This window comes from Merops nubicus, unplaced genomic scaffold (assembly GCF_000691845.1).
Source record: "Merops nubicus isolate BGI_N331 unplaced genomic scaffold, ASM69184v1 scaffold693, whole genome shotgun sequence".
NCBI lineage: Eukaryota > Metazoa > Chordata > Aves > Coraciiformes > Meropidae > Merops > Merops nubicus.
This window is the reverse complement of record NW_008598014.1, coordinates 25,015-40,631: the sequence shown is the minus strand read 5'-3', so window position 1 is coordinate 40,631 and position 15,617 is coordinate 25,015. Positions and strand designations below refer to the sequence as shown.

General features: G+C 38.5%; 1 protein-coding gene across 1 annotated transcript in view; it reads left to right on the top strand.

Moving 5' to 3' along the window:
- LOC103769652 (catenin alpha-2-like) overlaps positions 1-15,617 on the top strand; it is a gene marked incomplete at its 3' end in the record, with an annotated part of 72,623 nt that overhangs the window by 38,722 nt on the left and 18,284 nt on the right. The gene's annotated exons all lie outside the window — the stretch shown is intronic.

The following is a 15,617-nucleotide window of genomic DNA, read 5'->3' as shown; positions in this document are numbered from 1 at the left end:
TGGAAAAAAAAAAATGTATGTATATATATAACAATTGAAGCGAGAAATACCTGACTCTTTGGCTTATTGTTATTCTGGCTTCATTTTAATGCAGTTTCTTCCTGTTCAATATCAGTTTATAAAACTGTGTTACATGTTCACTGACCCTCGATAGCTGAACAAATCCCAGTGTGCAGCCAGATTAATAAATTCCAGTTTGGAGTAGTACAAATATATGCTAATGTCTGTTCAGCATGTTTGTAATAAATTAACCATTAGAAGGATGCCAGTTAAAAGAATAAAATGACATAGGAACAATGTGGGTTTGGACTACATCACTCATTATTGCTGGTAGCAATGATATCTTTTTTTAATATAAACTACAACATGTTCTTTGGTCAACCAATCATGTCTTTTTAATGCCAGTGAAAGAATAGCTTTTGTGATCAGTTGCCACATTTAGAAAATCCTATTTTACTTACCTCTTCCTATACATTGACATAACAGTGACAGTTCTACATAGAGTCCCATAAGCCTTATGGACTTCTCTTGTACACGTTGCTCTGTTTTCACTTCTCTATATTTACTACCATTTATGTGTCATTGGTGGATTGATTGCAGAATTAATTTCTACCTTGGTTTGTCCAAGCTACAAATTTATTAACCAAAGAATGTGTTATATGAGCCAAGGCTGGTGCAAATCACTGACGTGATTTGCTGTAAGTGGAACAAAGCCTCTGTACATCAGTTAGGGATCTTCAGCTTTGTTGAATGGATTGAATGAAGAGTCTTGGTCATTCGATGTTCGAGCTGGCAAGATTTGTATTTCTGCTTCAGAATTCGTGTCACTGATTGAAATGTTGAATGTGATCTGCAGTTCTTTACTGTGCTGGTACTTTATTGTGTTTATAGCTGCACTTGAACCCCCTCTATCTCTTCCTCTCACACACAATTTAAAGAATTTCTATTTAAATTTAACTAACACGGTTTAATGTATTCAGGGCTTCTGTTGGTGTTTCTTACTGAGAACAGGAGTTGATTTTCAAACAGAATTGACTTGACTATGGTCTGTTTTAAATAACATCTGTGATCAACATTTTTATCATTATATTTGCATTATTTGAGAGTCTAAGATATGCAGCCATCTGAGTAGAGACAGCAACAATAAAGCATTAAGCAGTTCAGAGGAACCAGCATGTCAACCATTCTGAAGATAACTTGCCAGAGAAAGAAAAATCCTTCAAATATATTATTTTTTTTTCCTTTGGTCTTCCAAGTGCATAAAGATACTGTAAGAGCCTGAGTAATATGTGGAAATTTCATTTACAAGAAGAATTGTTTAGACTCGACCCTTTGTGGTGGTGTTTCAAGTAAAGAAATGCACATGTGGAAAAGTATGAAAGGGTGTGGAAAAAGTATGAAAGGATGTCAAAAGTTCTTCTGGCTAAAAACATCACCCGCACTGATGTAGGATGCCTCTCAATAGATCTCATTTTAAGTTTTTTTTTGTTTGTATTTTTTTATGACACTAAATTTCTGTGGATTTATTGTAAGTATATCAAGATAGTTCTAATGGATGCAAATAGCCTGACTGCTGTGCAGTAAATAAATGGATTTTTTTCCCTTGTTCTCTTCATTCACAGTGTAATAGCTCAGATCCAGATTTTAGCTAACAGTGAGTCTGTAACTGAGAAACATGCAGAGGAAAGAAAAATGGGAGGTTATTGTTTAGGTTTTTGGTGGGTTTTTAGTTCTTGCTGTCATTACTCCATCTTTTAATATTTATTTGAATGAGCTCTGAGCACAGATTGCTGCACACTCATTGCAGTTTCTCTAGTAAATCTGACCTTGTCACACGCTATTGCTATTTGTTTTACCTAATTAAATGTTTCATGTACAGGAATAGAAATCCATAAAACTAGGATCAAAGCAAACTCCTGAGACTAAGTGAAACAAACATCTGTCAGGAAGGGTTTAGGTATAGCTGATCCTGCCTTCAGACAGGAGCATCCTCTGTCAAGTTTTCTTTTGTCTCCAATTTCCATGACTCGTAGTAATATACTAATATTGGTGTAGTGAAACAGATGTTCCTGTGGTAGCTACTCTTCTGATGAATCTAATCAAAGCTAGCCAAAATATTCCCAATGTTAAAAGAAACTTGTTTAGCCTACTCCTAATGTATGTAGGAAGGTGTTATTCCCTATCTGCTCCACAGATAGGCAATCTATAGGTTAAAAAAAAAAAAAGTTAGCATCCATCACCTTATCTGGACATATTCATGGGTGCAATCACTGCTTCTCAAAACAGCATAGAATAGGCCTGAGAGGAGACTTAATAATGCTCCATTTTGTTGTGCGTGTCCTTGTGCTTCCTTTGGTTTTCATTTTTTTTCCTTTTCCCAGATGATATCTCAGAGATCATTTAATCTCAAGGCAGATCTTGGAAAAGTGAATGATGACCTGTAGTGTATGGATAGCTTCCTAATCAACATGGGGGAAAAATGTATTCTCATAATGCATCCACTCACCTGTGGTTAATTTTCAAGGTGATTCACTGAAAAGTTCTTACAGAAACAAGAAACCAACATGTTGAAGCAACTCCTTGGCCCAGCCTAAGGTTTCACATGTCCAGTGTGATATTTAAAGTGTTTGTTTCAGGGTCAGGAGTCCCTATAGAATCATATTAAACCATCTTCTTCTCCAAACCAGTCATCTTGTAACCGATGCAACCCCTCAGGAACACAGTAACTCTCCTGATTCCTAGGAAAGGTTTTTCAGTTGTGCAACTTTTGTTGCAGTTTTGTAGGAAGAAGTAATATCTTTTAATAGACAAGCAGCTCTTTAAACACTAGACTTTATGGATCCTGATTTCATCCAGATTTCTGTTTTGTGGTCAAGTGGCAGATCCAGCTGTGGAGCTTTTCCTACAGAACTTATGAAATCTCTTTAGTGAGACATAAAGAGGTTGATAAGGTCTGTGTCCTCAAAACAGTTGCCTGTTTTCACTGAGACTTATCTATTACTTGGAATTAAATTAACCAAAAGCTCAAATAATTATTAAGGTGGTTTGGTGGAGAGACTCTCTGCAGCTCTATCGTGGACCCACTGGCCACAGGCTTTGAACTAGCAGTTTGCAAAGGAGCCCAAACACATACTGATATTACCATTAAATCTAATAGCAGAGACAATGGACTTACTATACTGATCTCTGCATGCCAAGAGGACTATAAACAAAAGCTAAGCCAATTAAAGCTCTCTATCTAGAGTCCTATTTAAGTTTTTTTATATCAGTTTTGATTTCTTAGTTATAAGTTTGTTTCCATTTTATGTTTAAGGCTAAAATGTCCCGTGAAGAGCTCTTAGTATCACACAATCACAGAATCATAGGGGTTGGAAGGGACCTCCAGAAATCAGCCAAAGAATCACCTAGAGCAGGCTGCCCAGCATTATGTCCAGGCAGGTTTGGAATCCGTCCAGAGAATGAGACTCCACAACCTCTCTGGGCAGCCTGTTCCAGAGCTCTGTCACCCTCACAGGAAAGAAGTTTTTCTTCATGTTCAAATGGAACCTCATGGGTTCCAGGTTGTGCCCATTGCCCCTTGTCCTGTCCCCAGGCACCACTGAAAAGAGTCTGGCCCCATCCTCTTGACTCCCACCCTCTAGATATTTGCAGTAATTGATAAGATCCCCTCTCAGTCTTTTCTTTTCCAAGTTAAAAATCCCCATAAAAAGTCCTTATTAAAAAATGTCTGTGTATGAGCTGATTTCATATGACAGTTTTATTTTTTGGGAAGTCAGAGCCAGGAACAGCACTCTAATACACAGGAAATAATCCCAGTTTTGTTCAATTAGTTTGGGATATTTATGAGTTAATGATAATCCTTTTTAAAAGGTAATCAGCTTTCAGGCGTAGAACTGCAAATGTGTGAGAACTGGAATAAATGCAGGATTTGAGTCAGAATATCAGTTTGTAACCAGATAAACCATATGACTGAGTTTACAACTAAGAGGAACATTTCCTCATTGTTACTATAACAAAAACAAACTTCTATGGAAAAAAAAAATCCTGTAAGAATGCAATCTTAAACTAAGACAAAATATAATTTGAGGATATGAATTCCAGCTCACTGAACAGCTAATTCTTCTGTGGAGGTTTTGGTGGGGTTGTATGTTCCCCTTTCAGAGGAGGAGAGAGAACTAAATATAAATGTGGGGTTTTTTTCACCTCATTGTCCTTCACTTACCTGTAAGAACAGGTCAAGATACAAGGTTTCTCACTGCCATCTCTTTGGGGCACATTTTTTTAATAGCTAAAACTCTGCTGGGGATTGCGTTTACAGTTGAGAAAGGTGGAGGAGTGTGTGCAAATGCTCAGGTCTGCATCTTGGCTGTGGGTAGCTTACAGGTGTAAATGCAGCTGCTGTTAAACTATGTAAGTCCTCTCTCTGTTTCTAATACAAAAAGCATGGATATGCAGCAATAGGACAAAAAGGGAGTAATTGACTGAGTAGTGTTTATAATACAGAAATGGGAGAATACCTTTTTTTATCCACGTATTGTTTTTCTGTTGAATATTCTGGGTCTTTGTTTCCTGGTGTCAGACACTCATATTCTAAAAAAAAAACTCCAAACCCACAAAGCTCACCAAAAAACAATCATAAATATGACTTTTCCAAGACAGGGAATGTGTTAGCAGGAGAAACGGCTAGTAAGCAGATGAGTACCAACTAAATTATATTTTCAGCCAATATGAGCTCTCTCTACTGCAGGGTTAAAGCATATGGACAAGAGGAACAGAAAAGGAATATATAGTTCTGTTGCCCTGTCTACACATTCTCTTTCTGGGCAGATGACATCATTTTGCATTACTGTTGAACCATTACTAAATTATTACTTTATAGACTATTATTGCACAAAAATTGGATCCATGTAAAATCCATCTTTCTCTGAATGTGACTTTGTAAGCCTTTAAATTATTAGTTGAAATCAAAATCTCATCACTCACCCTTATGAAGCCAGACATGGTATTTTACAAGGTTTTCTCTGTGAGCAAGAGGACTAATAGGTATTTCTTAAAAGAAAAAAATAAAATTGCATTCTACATGCCCTCTACCATGATAATCTAAGATTTCTTTCACAGTAGCAATCTTCCTTCTCATGCCACACCTACAGTATTTCCTCTGCTCCTTATAATCACCTTATCATATACACCTTATGATGGTGTATCACATGTCCACTTTTCTGTCTCCAGTTTCCATCTACACCCATATTCTTTCATCTCCATTAATTTCCTCGTTCTGTTTTCAAAGTCCCCTTCTGTGTTTCCTCTCTGTTTCCTTTGATGGCTGGACAAATGCAGCATGAGCTGTGTCTGGGTAAGCAGTTGTGCTGACCAGTGCTTCCAAGCTATCAAGTCAGCCAGACAGAGCAAAAAGCTGAATTCTCCCTCAGTGGGACATGGATCTTGACATACATGTGGGCTTTCATGTCATTTAGGGGGTGAGCAGCACACTGGTGACAAATCTTAACCTTGCCTCGAAGGCAGGGTCGTGGATGAAGCACCAGCACTAGAGGTACATCCCTCCTTACTGATAACAAAGTGTTATTTATACAGACAGCAGTGCAGGGTAGCTGAGTGACTACTCCTGCATACCAGATTTTAAGGCTTTCATGTGAACAAGTTGCTGCTGGATGCTTATAGAGAGTTTAAAGGTGTCCTCACCTGTGCTCTCCCTAGCAGCTGCAATAGACTGTTGTACAATTCTTTCTTTGTCTGCTCAACTTCAGCCCTAAATGTCACAGAATCTTAGAATAGTTTGGGTTGGAAGGGAGCTTAAAGGTCATCTAGTCCGACCCCCCTGCCATGGGGAAGGGACATCTTAAAGTAGGTCAGGTTGCGCAGAGTCCCATCCAACCTGACCTGGAATGTTTCCAGGCATCATCTACCACCTCTCTGGACAACCTGTTCCAGTTCTTCACCACCCTCACAAGGAATAACTTCTTCTTTAGATCCAATCTAAATCTCCTCTCTTTCAGTTCAAAGCCATTACCCCTTGTCCTATGACTACAAGACCTTGTAAAAGGTCTCTCCCAAGCTTTCCTGCAGTCTACTTTTTCATACTGGAAGGCCACAATAAGGTCTCCCTAGAGCCTTCTCCTCTCCAGGCTGAACCCCAACTCTCTCAGATGATTCTCACAGCAGAGAGCTTCCAGCCCTCAAATAATTTTTTTTGGCCCTGCTCCAACAGGTCTATGCCTGTCCTGTGCTGAGGACTCCAGAGCTGGACCCAGCATTTCAGGTGGGCTCTCACCAGGGTGGAGCAGAAGGGCAGAATCCCCTCCCTCAGCCTGCTGACCATGCTGCTTTGGACACAGCACAGGATGTGATTAGCTTTCTGGGCTGAGTGCACATTGCCAGCTCACACCCAGCTTTTCACCCACCAGCACCCCAAGTCCTTCTCCACAGGGCTTCATCCCCCAGCCTGAATTGACACCAGGGTTTGCCCCAGCCCATGTGCAGGGCTTTGTACTTGACCTTGTTGAACCTCATGAGGTTCGCACAGGCCTACTTCTCAAGCTTGTCCAGGTCCCTCTTGATGGCCTCCTGTCCCTTGGGTGTGTTTACTGCACCACTCAGCTTGGTGTCATCTGCAAACCTGCTGAGGTTGCACTCAATCCCACTGTCAATGTAACTGATGAAGATATTAAACAGTACTGGTCCCAATATGGACTGCTGAGGGACACCGCTCCTCACTGATGTCCATCTGGATGTTGAGCTGTTGACATTCTGGATATGACCATCCAAGTAATTCATTGTCTATTGAACAGTCTGCCCATCAAATCCATATTTCTCCAATTTAGAGAGAAGGGTGCTGAGGGGGAACTGCATCAAAAGCCTTACAGAAGTCCAAAGAGATGGACCTATAGCTCTTTCCTTGCCCACTGATGTAGTCACTCCAACACAGAAGGCCACTTGATTGGTCAGGCAGGACCCTTGCCCTTCGTGAAGCCATGCTGGCTGTCTTGAATCATCTTTCTTCCCTTCATGTACCTTAGCATGGCTTCTGAGCAGGATCTGTTCCATCTTCTTCTCAGGCACAGAGGTGAGACTGACGGGCTGGTAGTTCCCAGGATCCTCCTTTCTACTCTTTTAAAAATGGGTGCAATGTTTCCTTTTCTCCAGTCACCAGGGCCTTCACTGGACTGCCAGGACTTTTCAAATATCAGGGAGAGTGGCTGGGCAACTGCATCAACCAGCTCCCTCTGGGAAGACTCTGGGATGCATCTCATCAGATTCCATAGACACCCCCCCCCCCCCCATATATATATATTCAGGTTCCTCCAATGGTCACAGACCTGATCTTCTCTTACAGTGGAAAGGACTTTGCTCCCAGTTCCTGCCTCATTGTCCATCCTCTTGGGATGTATAGAAAGAGAGGTTGCCAGTGAAGACAGGCAAAAAAGTACCTCAGCCTTCTTGTCCATTGTTACCAGTTCTCCAATCTTGCCCACCAGCAGGAGCACGCTTTCTTTGACCTTCTTTTTCTTTCTGATGTACCTCCAGAAGCCTTTGTTGTTATTCTTTGTGTCTTTTGCCAAGTTAAGCTCCCTCTGCATTGATCAACTCACTGAAACTGGATCTATTGAGCTTGCAAGTTAGGTTTCTTTAGGGATCAGTAATTATAATTGGAGGTTTCTTTATACCCTGGAGTGTCTGATATCACACTATGTTAATATCTTCAAAGCTTCTGTTACTACGATGAACTTTTTTGTGTTCCTACCACAGTCCCCTGTTTTTCTTTAACAGTTGTTAAAATATAGCTTCCTGGTAATGTTTAATTACTGTCAGACATGCATCCCTCTACTGCTGGGGGAAGTTGTCAAGATTGTTTTATGGGATCAACTCATACACATTGCAAATCTTATTTCACAGGGCACCAACTGCCCTCTTGCCCCTTCAGCATTTCAGTATACATTGGTCATAATTAATTATGAGTTTTAATAGCAATGGCCTTGGTTGCAGATTGACCAGGAAGAATTAATACACAAACACCCTGAATGTCTTCCTTGTTTGTTAGTATACCAAACCAAGAAATTCTTTTGGCCATCTTGCATGCTTTGGAGCATCACAACAGTTGCTGTTAGTTAAAGATTCTGTTGTCTGACATTTCAGAGACGTTGCTACAGTTTTTAGTGTTCTTCTGTGTTCTTTGTTCACATTTTTTTTCAGTATAAATAGACAGGTATGGAAGGATGGTGAAAGAAAGCTTTTACCTATTGTCAAATTAAATAGAAAAATAACCTGATCCTGCTAACAGAGGTAAAAGAGACTGAGATTGGTCACTCATCAACTTACACAGAAGGAGCTCTTGTAGCTGGACATTTTACATTTGCTTTCTGTGAAAGGAAGAAAATACATGTATGCCATTGCAATGTAAAATGCATTTATACCTGTAGCTCAGAAAGTCAGTAAATAGAATTAACCGATACCAGCTGTACTACCTAGTCCAAGTAGCTGTGTTAGCTGTGTAGTTTAGAAGAGGTTATCTGCTTCCTGGCCCCCTGAATAGATAAGCAGAGAACAGACTCCCTGCAGCTTTAAAAGTTTCTTTCTTGTAGGAGAAAGACTTGCTGCATGTCATCAGCCCAATGTTGCATTGCTTAAGACCACTTAAAATTAAGGTAGGAGTCTGGCCTTAACTGTGTTCTTAAGACTAAGTCCTGCTCTTCTTCTTGTTTTACTGCAGCTGTTTGCTGTTTACATCTTCAGCAATGGATGCACATGTACACAGAGAAAGTTCAGAAATTATATTCATGTAGTGAGCAAATCCTTGAAGGGAGAGATCCCACGTATCTGAAGCCAAGTGCCCTGCTGCGTTTCCCAACTCCTGTGGCAGAGAACCTCAGGAGAGAAGCCCTTTTCTGTTGTCCCCATCTCCCTCTCTGCTAGCCAGCTGGGGTGCATATGGGCTCACCACCACTACTGACTATCAATTCATGGTATTCCAGCTGAGTGCCTCAGAACCACACTTATGAAAATGAGAAAGGCTCTTCTGTAGTTCCTTAGGGAGTTTTGTGACAAAGCAGGAAGCATTTCTCTTGGTTTCAGCTCTGGGAATCAAACTCTACATCCACTTTTCTAAAGTCCTTGAATTTCAAGCTATTTAGAGATATGGTGGAGCACAAAACCCCTAACAGATATATGTGTAGACTTTTCAGTTTTGGAACTGGGTGAGTGAAACAGCTCTGAGCTGAGGGTGCAGGCTGGGCTGGGCTCCACTCAAAATGCCCAGCAGCATTGCTTGAATAATTTTACAAATGAAACTTAAGAGGTTTCCAGGATTATTTTCTTAGGTGTAAATAGGAAAAGTGCTCTGAAACAATCCCCCGCCTTTTCTATAAACAATTTGCTTTCCCCTGTTTTCTGTAGAATGCTTGAGCTGATCCTGCTGAGAAATCACAATGACCTGGAAAGGGGGTCTATAATCACATATGCACATTAGCATCGTATCCCTCTCAGTTTAGTAGGACTTTACACCTCAGTAGGAGGGTTCCTGTGCTTGCAATCAGGCACATTTGTCACAGTTGGGGCTCATCAGTGTAGAGTAAAAACTTGACCTATTTCAGGAAGAAAAAGCTGTTTGGTCAAACTCTATCTAGAAAGAGAAAGGAAATAATAGAGTGAGTATTTAATCCTACTGAATATGTTTTATATTCATATCTTAAATCATTATTATTCTCTAATATTAAAAGTAAAGGATCAGACATAACACAATACCCTTTTCTTGTGTTCTTTACTGACAGTTCTATTACTGGACATGGTTTATTTTTTATTTTCAGTTGTGAAAATAGTGAAGTAGAAGGATTTTCCAAGTTGTTTCATTTTTGATTTTGCTTCTATTCCATCCAATAGGCAATAATTGTGGCATGTACTGGAATGATCCTTGAAAACGGAGGAGATTCAGCTTGCATTAGTAACACTCAAATTAAATTGTCCAAAGCTAGGATTTTTGCATTTTGGGTGCGTTTTGGTTGCTTTCAGTACACACGAGGCTTCTAACACTCTTAAGTTTCTTTCAAAAATCTCAGTCCAAGACCCACTGAAATTATTCTGGTCAGAGTTACTTTGAACTTTACCAAAAGCAGAAAACTCTTAAAGCTTTTTCCACATAATCTGATATGGAAGAAGTCTGAAGGGAATTTGAGTGGAAAAGCCTTATTTCTGTAGTAAGTGAATATGCTGTTGACCTTTTGAGAAGTAAAAAGAGTCTTTCATAAGTTCGGTGGGCAGCATATAAGACATGAAATAAAATATTCAATTATTGTGCTTAAAATTCACTGTAGCTTTCCAACATCGAGCTGTTACCCACCTCCTTAGCTATGTACAGAGCATTGTAAATGTCTGAGCAGTTTATATTAAATACGTTCAGGGTTTGGTATTAAAAAAATTTCAGAGCAAATGTCAGACTCAGACCATTAGTAATTTACAAAAGTGCTTTTTTTTTTTACTGCTGTACAATTCAATTAGGTTTTTTTTTGTTTTTTTTTAATACACATGAATCTATGTACATGTTAAAAACTTTAAAATATATCTCTTATTTAGATAAGACTACATGACCATTATGAAGTTCCCCTTATGCCATATGGAATAGGTACTGAAAGACCACAGTCTAATATTTTCCTGGTAATACAAATTGGCTTTGCAGTGCCTGAAGAGGAAGAGGAATCTGCTGCAATATGTACTCTCAGTGACATTTTGATTTTTGGCACTTGTTTGTATATGTGCAAAAACACCCTGTTTACTGGTAGAGTTTTGCTCGTAATATAATGCCTGAGTGAATAGAGTGAGGATAAATAAGTTGAAGATCTTGGCTAACTTAGCTTTATCTCTGTGCTTTCCTTTAGAAAAAAAAAAAAAAAATCTCTTAATTGTGGCTCCATGAATATCACTGGGCTGCCTACAGCAGTGCCAGCATTAATATATGTCAAATTTTTGAAGGATTCAGAGATTGTAACAATCTCTGGATAAATGACTAAGTGGATGGGTAAATAATTACAAATAGTTAAGATACCACAGTTCAGCAAGTTACCACTGATCAGCTGAAACATGGTAACTGATTATTTGCTTGGCTTCACTCTGCTGTGAATGTTATAGAAGACTTACTTTAAACCATCTTCAGCTTGAGCTGAAGATCTCAGGAAGATTCAGTTTCTCAAGTGTGTGCTGTGGACAGATAAATTTGACTGTGTCTTGGGTTTAAGTTATTCTTTATTTCCCTAAATTTAGTTACAGTGAAAAAATAAATTACATAAATAGGAAAGACATGTGAGTAAATTCTCAAAAATAACTTGTTTACAAAGGATACATGAAACTAAGCTATAAATAGGTTGCATTCTCTGCCTTACAATGGTTAAATAGTTAGGGAAGCTGAAAAGAGCCTTTTTTTGTCTCATTTCTTCTAAGCAATATATGGTGAAAAAGAAAAAATGAAAAAAATAGACTACATACATTAGCTACAATATTCTGTAGCCTTTGTGTTGATATTGCTCCTTTGCATATGCTGGTCTCTTTTTTACATTTTAGCTCTAAGCCATCTATTTTCTTTTTTGGACCTTTTCACTTGCATTAAATTCTGAGTGGCTGTGTTAAATCTTTCAACTGAAGTTTGAACCAGAAGAAAATACATTTTGATAGTCACAGTTATCTTTAATAACACAATGAGCTCAAGTCAAAATTGGAAGTGGTCTAGTTTATAAACACAACAAAAGGTAACTACACCTGATTTTCATCAGTGTAAATGAATGGGTATGAAAGATCCTTGATTGCTTTTGTTAACTTGGAGTGCAATTTTATGGCTGGAAAAAAAAACAAAAAAAAAACAAAACCAAAAATGTTTTCCTGTCCTGGGTAGTATGTATGTCAAAAGCAATGGAAAAATGCTAATCCTTGCTGCAGCTGCTACCTAGCAAAAAAAAACTGGTGTGGGCATCACCTATCTGTAGAGTACGTACACTTCCAGCTGCCCTGTAGCTATATATTTAGATAAATCCTTTCCCTGATATGTCCTTTCAACAACAGTAATAAAAATTTGCATCAAAACCAAAGATCTTCCCCACCCCCATCTGCTATACAGCAGAAAACTGCTGGAGGCTGAAATACAACCAAATACATGCAAATACATTTTATTGGGACTAGTCCTGCATGTATTTTGAATAATTGAAACTAATGGAAGTCTTTGCATGGTTAAAGATAGATAACTAACAAGGTAGAGAATTGCATGTTGGGCTATTAGTTCCAGTGATAGGAAATAAATGTGAAGGAGTTGGGACATACTTTTTCAGCTCCTAAAGTCTAGAACTGGTTCAGCAACGTTGGTGATTGCAGAAAAATGCGGCATCACAGGAGCTGGAGAGTTTATTTTCTTGCCCATTACTTTTCCATGGTCTTGCAGGACAGGTTTAAGGTGTTTAGCAATTGTTTTGATGGCATAAGAGTAGCTTAGCAGACCTGAAATTCTGGACAATAATGTTTATCTACACAGCAGTTTCACTGTTATTAAGTTCCCCATGCATTTTTAGCATGATTCACAGTTCATTGACTTTGATATTTCAAATGTATTCATTCATATAAATACTCTTTGGGTAGTTCATATTGATCTCGACACAAACTCGAGTTCTGTTTGGGTAATTAGTGAATTCAATGCACTGCAGGAACTTCGTAAACAGAAAATAAAAATATAAAATATTAATTACCTGGTTGCTTCCACAGCCTGTCATGAAATCTCCTCTTCAATGCTTTGGTGGAGACAGAGCACTTGAAGCATAAAGGTAAAGGCTGTCAAATCAAAGTTTTGGGAAATTGGCAGCTTCAATAACATACAGTCTTTTTATTTTCCTTTCCAAGCTATCTTCTCCATCCAACTCAAGAGTAATGTATTAAATGCATTCCCAACCTTGAAGAGTCTGGCTACTTTACAACACATGCTCTATTAAATATGTACATGCAAAACAAGTTACTGTGCACCATTAAAACCTATTTTATTCCAGTAGTACTTTTTTTCAACAATCATCAGGGCTAGTTATAATCTAAGTTTAAATAATAATCGAGATAGATGTAGAGAATGAGGTAGTCAACCAAAGACATGAAACAGTCTCTGGAAGTGCTTTTATCTATTTATCTGTTATCCAAAGAGATCAATTTGGCACCTAGCCAAAGCGTCTCAGCTAAATGGAGTGGAATTGGGTCTAAGCTTTTTTGGTCGTAGTTTAATTAGGTAGGAGAAATATCTGAGGTTGCTGAATTTGTAGTAGGCTAAAGCATGTTGAAGTCCCTCACAGTCTGTATCGATTAACAGGATGCACATGGACCTGGCTGTGCCAAGAATCTTAACCAATGGTAAATTGATAACGAAGTCAATCAAGATAATTGAATAGTGTTGCATCTGGTGACTGAGTGAACTTAGAACTTGCACTGGTTCAGAGGTCCATGCTTAAATGACAGCACAGCAAGTAGTGTCTATTTCTTGCCATATTTTAGAAGTGAGTTTTGGGTAAAGTCACAGCATTTCAGATTTGTAGTACTAAATTCATTTTTATCTAGATTGCATCTACCTTTGTGTACTTATTTCACTTAATCAGATCTTCCCGTGGTACAGGTTGACATAGTCCCTGCTGAATGGTGAAGATAGGGTTGCTTTCTGACTGCTGATGATATGGGACTGTATTTATTCAAGACTTGAAATATACCACAGAAACTATTTAGATTTGTATTACATATGATCTGTATATTTTTATTTTTTAAACAGATAACTTTAATATTCTTTGGATACATATTTAATGTAGTCGTAGATTACATTTGTACTCCTTCTGTGTTGATAATACACATCCAGAACAGTGTACTGAATTCTATTTTTTAAAAAAAAGTAGAAAAATTATTCTCTGATCCCATCTATATTCTTTCCTGGAAAACCAGGACACTTTACAATATCCAAATATCATTTCATCAGATTCTGTTGAAAGAGTAACTAACAGAAACAGAGAAGGAATGTTTTATATTCACTGATCACTAAATCTTTTTGTTCCAAGGGAACTCAAACACCTGCTTAATAGTTTGATTGCTATTTCATGACACTCAGCCACTTTCAGTCACATGTCTCACTGCTATCTGAGAAAACAAGATATGTAGTGTGTCTGAAGCCTTAGGGTAGATCTTCATCATGGTAATCTCCAAATGAAAGGGCAATCTGAAAAGCCACTTATTTAAAATATAGGAAGATGGCTTTTGCTGAGCTTAATACCATTTGCTAGCTTTAAGGTCTGTAATTTCCACTCATGTCAATGCATTCTAATTATTATCCTACTTAACTTTTGTTTCTTATGAAGATTAACGTGGTCTGTTTGATGTGTACAAGGAAGTGACTACAGAAAATGGTAAATTAATTGGAAGATGTCAGCTTAGGAGAACATTTTTGACATGAACGCTGTGAGGCTGTTAACAAACAGACAAACTCATTTGTCTCACCATGAAATGAAAATAAAAATCAGAACATTATGATAAGATCTTGAGTAGGAAACACTTGCAAGACTCTTTGAAGCCTCAGGTTCTTTTCTTCCCTGGGCTTTGGCACTGTGATATATGCAAACCACGTTCTACATAACTGTGAAGTGAAATAGGTTCTATGCAGAACAGATGGACCAGGGCTAATGTGGCGATGTGCACTGGAGATGAGAACAGATTAATACCACAAGGGGAGACTGGAGGAAAATTGAAAAGATGGGGGTATTTGAACTAATTCATGAATCATTTCCAACTGATAGTTATGCCTTCGGGCACAGTGAATAATATCAAGGAAGCATATTTAAATTTTTATAAGTTTGTTTTTAATGTCAATTAGAATTAAAAGCCATACTCTTGGATGATTAAAAAAAAAATCTTGTATTCTCCTGTCCCAGAATGTACCTTTGTGATTCAAATAACACTGATGAGCTCAGTTGCATGCACTGTGACATGAATTGTTGTTTGGAAAAGCCAAGGCAGGTTCATGGACTTGGCACAAAGCTTTTGGGAATGGTTTCCTTGTTGCAAGAAGCACTCTATGAGCTGGGAGAATACGCTCTGCCACTTGCTTCCAAGCCACAGAGATGCAGCTCTGCACTGTCTGGAGGCAAGGTCTGATTGCTCAATCTCATTCAAGTGTTTCTCTAAGTCACCCCTGACTTCATCTTACCCAAACAGCCTTCAGTCCTGTAAAGTCCAGGCTTCCCAAAACTGTGGCAGAGTAAGCACCTCTCAACACCTACATCTTTGAATGAGATTTTCAGGTATACTTTACAGAATGAGGCTTTCAACAGAAACATTTACTGTGACCAAGTTAAGATACTCCTGCTAATGGACATTTTTACTCTAGGACAGACAATTGCAAACAAATAAAGAGGTCCACCTGAGAATTAAAACTATGTTAACATGCACAAAGCCTGAAAAGGATCTGAAACATTGAAGATACTTGAGAAATACGCAACTTCCCAGTATCACTGAGGGATCAGAGGTTTGTGTATGGGTGGAAAAGCACAATTCCACCTGTTAGGACATCAAAGATTCTTCATTTTGCAAATCTCAGAGTGTCCAGATGAGTCTGATTA